This window comes from Arvicola amphibius, chromosome 5, assembly GCF_903992535.2.
Source record: "Arvicola amphibius chromosome 5, mArvAmp1.2, whole genome shotgun sequence".
Classification (NCBI taxonomy): domain Eukaryota; kingdom Metazoa; phylum Chordata; class Mammalia; order Rodentia; family Cricetidae; genus Arvicola; species Arvicola amphibius.
The window spans coordinates 34,145,520-34,152,593 of record NC_052051.1 but is presented as its reverse complement, the minus strand read 5'-3'; the positions used below and the strand labels follow the sequence as shown (position 1 = coordinate 34,152,593).

At 39.9% G+C, this 7,074-nt stretch overlaps 1 pseudogene; it reads left to right on the top strand.

Annotated features, from left to right (window-relative positions):
- The first annotated feature begins 822 nt into the window (after positions 1-822).
- LOC121677194 lies at positions 823-4,236 on the top strand (annotated as a pseudogene).
- Positions 4,237-7,074: the final 2,838 nt, after the last annotated feature.

The following is a 7,074-nucleotide window of genomic DNA, read 5'->3' as shown; positions in this document are numbered from 1 at the left end:
ATCATGAAATCAGCCCTGTTTGTAATAGCAGCAGCAGCAGCAGCAGCAACAGATATATCTGGGAATAGTCATGGGGAGATGACTCAGTCAGATAGCTGCTTGCCTTGCAAGTACAAGAACCTGAATTTAATTCCCCAAAACTCACCTTAAAAAACCACAAAAGAAACAAGGCAATATAGTGAAGCTGTAATTTGTAATGGGGTAGGGAGAAGGAAAGCAGGATTGAGACACATAGATCCAAGAGGCTCCCTGACTTGTCAATTCAGCATGCTTGGCAAGTTCCAGGCCAATGAGAGACAGAGTCTATTAATAAGAAAATAAGTTTAATAAATAATTTAAAATGGATGCCCAGATGAATGGCACTTGAAGCTGTCCTCTGGCCTCCATACATGTGCACTTATACTGCCACACACAAAACACATAACATAAACAACACACTCTATCCATCCCCCCCATAAAAATCTAAGAATATTCTTATCCAAGTAAAAACTCTCTATAATGAAAATTCTTAAATGCTGGGGAAAGAACCTGAAAAATAAATGGTAAATGGAAAGATGTCTATGTACAAGAACTAGGAAAATTAAGTTGTTAAAATTCCTGTACTGCTGAAGTGATCTACAGATTCAAAGCAATCCCCATCAATAGAACATGACATTCTTTACAGAAATAAATTTATCTTAAGATCATATAAAACACGCAAAATATCTTCAGTAGCCATACTTCAACAGGAGAGAATCAAACTGGAGGTGTCATTACAACCACTTTCAAAACATGCCCCAGAGCCTTTCAGCCATGCCAGCTAATTTCCAGTAACTCAACAAAATGACAAACACAGAGCGAATGAGGAGGGGCACTTGCTGTGTGTTCTCTAGACCCGTTAGGAAACGTGGAGTTGTTCTTTTGGCCACATACATGCAAATCTACAAGAAGGGTGGTATCGCAGACATCAAGGTAATGGGCGCTGTTCCCAAAGGAATGCCCCATTAACTGCCACCAAACTGGAAGAGTTTACAAGTGGGCGTCATTGTAAACAAGCAAGTTAAAGACAAGATTCTTGCCAAGAGAATTAACGTGCAGATTGCACACATCAAGCACTCTAAGAACAGAGACAGCTTCCTGAAGTGGGTGAAGGAAATGATCAGAAGAAAATGGAAGCCAAAGAGAAGGTCACCTGGGTTCAGATGAAGAGCTAAGTTGCTTCACCCAGAGAAGCATATTTTGAAAGGACTAAAGGGAAGAAGACTGAGCTGCTGGAGCCCATTCTATATGAATTCATGGCCCAATGTATAAAAAGAAATAAAGGACCTTGAATGTAATTTTATATTATATATGTAATATATATTACACATGCAATATATGCATATAATATATATAATATTACATTACATATATAACATATGTGTATAAAATATATATAATATTATATATATATATATATATCCCATAATCAAATTATAGTATAGTACTGGCACAGATCTGCAAGATACAATGGAGATTCCCAGAAACAAAGCCACTATCTAGACAGCTAATTTCAAACTGCCACAAACATACACTGGGAAATATGTGTTTTATACACGATCCTGTGAAAAATCAATTTCTACAGAAATCAACTCAGAACACACCAGAAATCTAAATGGAACACTTGAAATTACTAAAAAGAAGAAGAAAACAACAACAACATTTCAATGTATCAGCACAGGCAAAAATGTTCTGGCTAGGACCTCAAAAGCAAAGGAAACACAAGGGAAACTCAAGGCGTGCGAAGCATCAAGGCACAAAGCTTCTGCACAGCAAAGGGAACAGTGAAGACACAACCTGCACAAGCAGAGGAGAAACACTTGTCAGCTGCACATTGACTGGATGGTTCCTATCCAGAGGGTCACTATTCAGAACAATTCCAGAACTCACTTATGAATGACAAACAAATTACCTAAGCTAAATTGGACACACTGGGCCAGCAAAATGGCTCACTGGGTAAAGGCACTTGCAAGGCCTTGTGGCATGAGCTTAATCTTCATCTCCAGAATCCAAGAAAAGGTTGCAGGAGAGAAACAACTTCAGAGATGTCCTCTGGCCTCCATATGTGTGGGTGGATACATTGTACACACACACACAATAATAATACAATTTGGCAATTTGGTATACATTGTAAAGAACAATACAGCTATTGCTCAAAAACTACAAGATAGGGTTAACATACAATCCAGCTATCCTATATCTAGCTATTTTTTTTAACATGAATGGGCGGCCAGTATATGGAGGTTCTGTTGAACTTGTCCATATTGGGTTTCATGGTCTAATTTGATGAGGATGACTGACCCTCAAGTGGGCACCAGATCTCCTTACAGATAGATAGTTGTGAGCCACACCATGTGGCTGCTGGAAATTGAACTCAGGACCTTTGGAAGAGCAGGCAGTGCTTGGGAAAATGAAATCAGCATAATAAAGTTATAACCATGTACCCATATTTGTTGTGACACTAGGCACAGCAGCGACGATACACAATTAGTCTATCAACAGATTAAGTGGATAAAGAAAACAATGTGTACATCTATAAGGAAGTACTTTTGGCCATTGTAGAAAGAAATTAAAGAAAAGCATAGAAGGTGAAGGAAACCACCACCAACAGGAAGCTGATGCAGATGTAATAGAACTAACAAGAGGCCCAGCAACCAGTAGACCTTGGTAACTTCAGCCACATGGTTCTGGATTTAGAGTCCAGGATACAAAAAAAAAATGGGTTATGGAGTCTCCTTTCATAGCTAAGAAAAGCTTCTGAGGACAGGCATGTGTTAGGATTGTCCCTCTATGGAGGCCTAGAGAGGCCATTTGTGAAACCGTGAGATTGAGGCCTCGGTTTTATTGGCGATACCAAGTTGTTGGAGAAGTCAGAGTCATGGGGTACTTTCCAAGGAGAGCTGGTAACAGGGAGTAGAACCAACCCGAGAGAAAGAAGTGTGCTTCAGTCAACAAAGCTAAAAGGAGTTGGAGATTGGAAGAGCATTTTGACATCAGACATGGAGATGCAGAGTTTGGAGTTGCTTGCCCAACTGGTTTTGGGTCTTGCTTTGGCTCAGTATTTCTTCACAATGCCTCCATTTCTCCCTTTTGGATTGGTAATATATATTTTGTGCCATTGTTTGTTGGAAGGATGTGATCTGATTTTTAATTTTGATTTTACAGGGGTCACAGTTAAGAGACTGCCTTGAGTCTCAGAAGACACTGGACTTTAGAGTTTTAAACAGCGTTGAGATTGCTACAGACTATGGGAACTTTGAAGTTGGAATGGATGCCTTTTTGTATTATTATATGACCATAAGCCTACGGTGACCAGGGAGCATTATGTGATGGTTTGAGTGAGAAAGTTCCCCACAGGTACATGGATTTGAATGATTGGCTACCAGGAAGCAGCACTATCTGAAAGGATTAGGAGGTGTAGCCTTGGTGTGGCCGTGGCTTTATTAGAGAAAGCATATCACTGGGGGTGGGCTCTGAGGTTTCAAGGGCCCAAGCCAAGCCCAGAGGCTCTCTCTCTTCCTACTGTCTTCACATCTGGATGTGGAACGCTCAGCTACCATGCCTGTTTGCATACTGCAATGTTTCCCTGTCATGGAGATAATAAACTAAATCGTTGAAAGCATAAGCAAGCTCCAATTAAATATTTCTTTTATAGGAATTACCATCCATGTTCATGGTGTCTTTTCCTACCTAAGTGAGGTGTTGGCCATGGGAAATGAACAAAATAATAAATCCAGGTCAGAGAGCATGAAGACATAGGAGATGAGCAGGAAGGCATTAGGGATAATTCCTAGGAGTCTGGTTTAAACAACTCTAGATACAACAGCCACGTTGCACTCTACAAGTCAGGTTTGAGAACAGTCTGGAAAAGAGACTAAGGTTGAAATGCCCATAAAATATTCACGGGAAACATACAGTACAAAGAGAGACATGCAGTATTAAAGAGAAACGGGGGAAGAAAGAGAGACACAGACGGAATGTAAATAGAGACCCACGGCACAAAGGACAAGAGACACACAGTGCAAAGAATCAAAGACTCGCAGTGCAAAGGGAGTCCTACCTGTGGAAGCAGGGGGAGCTCAGATGGGAGTTGAGATAGGCATCTAATCTCTTACCTAAGAGCCAACCCCCACTCCAATGCACTAAATTAAATTGAGATTTCCTCTTTATTCAGCACAGGGTCTGGAGACAGAGCACATGCAAGACAATGTTCACTAGTCATCATGCTTGACCCAGTGGTGGGCATCTGATCCACCCACAGTTTCTCATAGATTTCCCTAGGCTTTTCTTAAGATGTATTTTTATTTTTACTCAGAGTGTACACTGCCTAATTTTAACTATATTAAGTTAAAAATCACAGAAAACTCCTCTAGCTGATGGTTACCTGTGAAGAACATGGGGGCTGTGCCTGGGAGGTACACAAAGAACATAATTTCCTGGTTGGTTATTGCCAGAAACTGAAGGTTGCATCATCATGAAACTGATAGCTAGGGGGCCCTCCATCTCCAGTTTAATGGCAGTGGGGATAGAGAAATGGGGGTTCTTGGTTTAAATAAGGTCATGCATGTAAGGCCCTCATGATGGCATTAGTTCCTATAAGAAAAGGCCTGAAAGCTTGCTCACCCTCTTTACAAGTTGAAGAGCCAGAGAAGGTGACCATATGTAAACCTAGAAGGAAGCCCTTACCAGAACCCAGCTCTGCTAGCACCTTGGGCCTGGACTTCCCAGCCTTCAGAATAATGAGATTAGTGCCTCTTGTCTAAAGTATTTGGTTACAGCATCCCCAGGAGAGTGACACAGTTATGTTTACACTGATGTGTTCAAGAGGTAATTATGCATAAGCTGTGACTGATGCACACTGCTGAATGAATTATTGACTTCAACCAAGTTCATTACATTTTTAAAAGAGATTTTTTTCATTTCTAATTATGTGTACATGTAGGTGGGGGTATGCACACAAATGCACAGGGAAGCCAGAGGCATCGAATCGCCTGAAATTAGAATTACAGGAGGGTATGAGGCACTTAACAGGAGCTCTGGCAACCAGCAGACTGATCTTAACTGCTGAGACACGTCTCTAGCCCCATCCTGGGCTTTTCATCTTAGAATCAGAAAGACATGCCCAGACTCCTAGTTAAGGGGCTGAATTGACTGTCACTTCTTATGAGCATCCTGCTGGGCTTCGAGGGGCAATGGAAATATTGGAGCTTTGCCTTAAAAAAGCCTACTCTCTAGTTTGAGCGACATAAACTGTTAGAAAAACAGCAATAAAGCTGGAGGACGCAACAGCAGAAGGCAAACCCGAAAGCACGCATTACTTTCTCCTTCGTTTGCTACACCCAGGAAGTTGCCAAAACATGTCATCCATATGACAAAGTGTCTGTAAAATCCATTCCTCCCCAGAGCCTGTAAAAGTCCATAAATAGTGTTAACAGAGTCCTTTCACAATGAAAAATGAAGTCAACTATTTCAACCGCCCCCAATTATCAAAGAAGATGAATAGAAAATGCCATTAAGTAAGTAAATAAGCAAGCTTAGGGTAAGGCCTGTTAGTAAATGAGATCCTTTCTGCTCATTCTCTTTCATTTCGAGTCCTTAAAAATTTGTGGTAATTAATCAAAAGCTTACTCTGTGTTAACATTTTTCTAGAAATAGGTCCATGAGTTAAACCCCTCTCCTGTTTCCTATCACATGTGGGAACAAATGCATACTCCATGAATGGTCTCCTGCATTACTAATTACCTGCTCTTGCCCACTGCCCACCTGCTCTCACCTTCCCTTCCCATGCTCCACCTACACTAGGCATCTTTCTATCCACCTTAACCTCTTTATTTGCTATGGAAACTTTAACACATGTATTTTCTGGTCTCAGTATTTTTAATTTTAAAGATATCATTTTTCCCACTCTCTATCTCTCTCTGAAATGAAAGTGATCTATTGACACTTCTAGGACACGATCTTTTTGTGTATGTTAATTGCTTGTTTTCTGGCTTCATTAATATATATTTATTAATATATCTAATATATCAATATGAATATACAATATATGCATAATGAATATATTGTTACATATTCAGTTTAATACATTCAATTTATAGTCAATATAATATATATAGATATATTATCTTTATTCAACAGAATCTTGGTGAAGGCCGAGCCTTTGGTTTCTTTCGCCTACTATATTCTTAGGAGTTTAAAACATTCCTAGTACACAGTTATCCCTTTACTGCTTATATACCCATTGTGCTGGAGTTTAATTGCAAGGATGCATGAAAAAATTAGAAAGAAAACTACATTTTACATGATCTCATTCTTTAGTTGCTTTTCATGTCCATGAGAGGACACCATGACCAAGGCAGCATATGGAAGAAAGTTTATGGGGGTCTAACAGTTTCAGAGGGTGAGTCCATGGCCATCATGGTGGGGAGCATGAAAGCACGCAGGAATGGTGCTAGAGTAGTATCTGAGAATTTACATCCTGATCCATAAGCTCAAGGCAGAAAGAGAGTCTGAATGGCTCAAAGCCCACCCTCAGTGACACACTTCCTCTAGCAAGGCCACGCTTCCTAATCCTTCCTAAATAGTTCCACCAACTGGAGACCAAGTATTCAAACACCTGAACCTATGGGGGAACTGTTCTCATTCAAAATAGCACCCCTTGCATATAGAAAATCTTAAGGGAGCCTATAAAAATGTTGCACTAAGTTTATAGGATATAAAATTAATGTTCAAATCAGCATTTATAAAAAAGGAACTATGAATTAAGAAAGTAATATTTGTAATAGCATCAAAAAGAGTAAACACCTAAAAATACATGTGACAAACGGTAGAAAATGTATCCTTTGAAAACTGTAAAACATTCTTAAGACAAATTAACAACCCACGAAAGTGGAAAGAAACCCTATATTCAAGGACTGGAAAAAATATTATTTGTTTTTGTTTTTGTATTTTGAGACAGAGTCTCTCTATTTAGCCCTGGCTGGCCTGAAACTGGCCACACAGACCAGGCTGGTCCTCAAATCAGCTTATCTAAACTCCCAGAGTACTGGTATTAAA